Raw genomic sequence first — 3,219 nt, 5'->3', positions numbered from 1 at the left:
CCAGCCGAGCCTGATCGCCTGGCTCCCTGCCTCAGAGCCTTTTTTAAGTTGGTGTTCCAGTTGCCTGTTGAAGAGGCGCTGCGGTCTGTTTGTTTTCCCCTGCGGCCACTCACTGCGCAGGCTTAAACAGCAGCACTGAGGTTTGTGGTGCTTTTTTTTTTCTTTTTCTTTTTCTTTTTTTTTTTTTCTACTGTCCTGGTTCCCTGCTCAGTCCCCTTTTTAAACAGACGAATGGGCGACTTCCCGTGGCTCCAATCGCCAGCCAAAAGGGCACTGGGACTGGTGTATTTTGTGATGGAGAACCACTGCTCCGGGGCGCCGACAAAGCAGCCACGCCGGGCAAAGCAGCGGCGCTGGGCGGCACAGCCATGCTGGCCGAAGCAGCTGCGCTGGTGACCTGTGGAGCTCCTCCACCTGGTAATTTCCTAGTCTGTGGGCAATAAAAATGCGGCGTCCACTCACCCTCTGTGCTTTCACTGGGAGCTGCAATCCTGAGCTGTTCCTAAACGGCCATCTTGGATCCTCCCCAAGAACTTTTGTGAAATTGGTTGGTTTGATATTGTTCCATTATTCTTTTAATACCATTTCCATGTTTGTTGGATCTGTAGTAATATCTTTTCCTTCTTTTACAACAATGGTAGTTTGTGTTATTTTTTCCGTGATTTGCATTGCTCAAGGGCTGTTAATACTATTGATATTTTCAAAAAACCAGCTTTTGATTCCATTTGGTTTTGTTTACTTTTTTCTATCATTTTCCTATATTCAAAATTTTTCTTTTTCTTTTTTAGTCATTTTCTTTCTTCTGCTTTCTTTTGTATAAACTTATTTTTGTTTTTCTGGTTTCTTATGATAGAAACTAAACTCGCTGATTTGAGAAATCTCTTCTTTTCTAATATAAACTTCTAATGCTATAAATTTCCCTCTGCTGAGAATGAATGCTATTGCTTTATCTATATACCACAAAATGTTGCACGTATTTTTAATTTACATTGAGATCAAGATATATGATAACTTTATTGGCTCAGGAGATATTTAGGATTTATTTTTATATTACCACATATTTATAGATTTCTTCCTGTTATATTTCTGTTATTGACTTGTGCAATTCCATTGTAGTCAGAGAATATAATTTACATAACTTCAGTTGTGTTAAATGTATTGATAATTGCCTTATGGTCCAAAACATATATCGTGACTTTTCCATTTGCACCTGAAAAGAATAGTATTCTCCTCTTTGGTGAAATGTGTATAAATTTCCTTTAAGCCAATTAGTTCCATAATGCTTGTCTAGTCTCTTCAATTATTACTTTTTCTTCTTCTATTGGTTATTGGTAGCAAAAGGTTGATATCTACAACCATATATGTGAATTTGCCTGTTTTTCTTTAAATTTGCTTCTTTTTTTGTATTTAGAAACTCTGTTCAAAATTTAAGATTATCATGTTCCCTTCATTATTATAAATAATTTCTTTTTATCCCTAGTGATTCCTTTGTTCTGAAATATTTGTTTCATACTAATTTGGCCATTCAATTTTCTTTTGATTAGTGTTTGTATTGTATTGTATACCTTTACCTTCATTTTAAATTTTAACTTCTATATGTCTTTATACTTAAAGTAGGTTTTTCTTTCTTTTTTTTTTTTTTTGAGACAGAGTCTCACTCTGTCACCAGGTGCCAGGCTGGAGTGCAGTGGCCCAATCTTAGCTTGCTGCAATCTCTGCCTCCTGGGTTCAAGCAATTCTCCTGCCTCAGCCTCTGGAGTAGCTGGGACTAGAGGTGCACGCCACCATGCCCAGCTAATTTTTGTGTTTTAGTAGAGACAGAGTTTCACTATGTTGGCCAGAATGGTCTCAATCTACTGACCTCGTGATCCACCCACCTTGGCCTCCCAAAGTGCTGGGATTACAGGTGTGATAAAGTAGGCTTTTATAGACAGTGTATTGTTGAGTCTAGCTCTTTAAATCCTATCTCACACATTTGCCTTTTCATTGGCATATTTGGACCATATTACTTAATGCATTTATTAAGATGATTGGATTTAATCCATTTTACCATTGGTCCTTTTTTCTACTTTTGCTGTCTTCTAGTGGAAATTATTTTTATGAATTTTAAAAATATCCAGACTTGGCTCATTAGATATATTTCTGCCTGAATAACCAAAAAATATATCTTTACTATAGTTCTGAAAATTAATTATCTTCATTTTTGTTTGTCTGGAAAAAAAGCCTTTTTATTTTTTTTTTTGAGACAGAGTCTCTGTCACCCAGGCTGGAGTGGAGTACAGTGGCGTGATTTCGGCTCAGTGCAACCTCTGCATCCCAGATTCAAGTGATTCTCCTGACAGCCTCCCGAATAGCTGGGATTACAGGTGCCTGCCACCACACCCAGCTAATTTTTGTATTTTTTTAGTGGCGATGGGGTTTTACCATGTTGGGCAGACTTGTCTCGAACTCTTGACCTCAAATAATTGGCCTGCTTTGAACTCCTACAGTGCGGGAATTGCAGGCGTGAGTCACTGTGCCTGGCCGAAAGGCCTTTATTTTATTGTTACTTCTGGGTAATGTACTTGCTAGATATGGGATTCTGTATTGGCAGATTTTTTCCCCCTTTGAGTATTTTAATATTGTCATTCCTTTGTGCCCTGGGCAGTGTTGTTTTGTGAGAAGACTGTTGTCATGATTACATTTGTTCCTCTGTATATAATGTGTCTCTTCGTCTGTGGCTGCTCTTAAGATTTTTCTCTTCATCACTGTTTTTTCTTTTCTTTTTTGGTACAATTTGATTATAAAGTTCTTTGGCGTAGTTTTCATATTTCTTCTTGGTGTTCATTGATTCTTAAATTTGTATAGTTTGCAGTTATCAACTTTGAAAAGATTTTGGTCGTTAGTTCTTAAAATAGTTTTCCAAGACTCCACCTCTGTTTCTGATACACTATATGTATATTCATCTGCTTGATATTGTCCCTAAGTTACTGAAGCACTTTTAAAAATATATATTTTTAATTTTTTGGGGTACATTGTAGGTATATATGTTTATGGGGGCCATAAGATGTTTTGATATAGGGATGCAGTGATGTAATGTGAAATAATCAAAATCATGGAGAAAGGAGTATCCATCTTTTCAAGCATTTAACCTTTGTGTTAGAAACAATCCAATTATACTCTTTTATTTATTTTTAAATGTACAATTAAATTATTATTGACTATAGTTACTCTGTTGTG

This window comes from Cebus imitator, unplaced genomic scaffold, assembly GCF_001604975.1.
Source record: "Cebus imitator isolate Cc_AM_T3 unplaced genomic scaffold, Cebus_imitator-1.0 Scaffold65, whole genome shotgun sequence".
Lineage (NCBI taxonomy): Eukaryota > Metazoa > Chordata > Mammalia > Primates > Cebidae > Cebus > Cebus imitator.
This window is presented reverse-complemented; position numbering follows the sequence as displayed.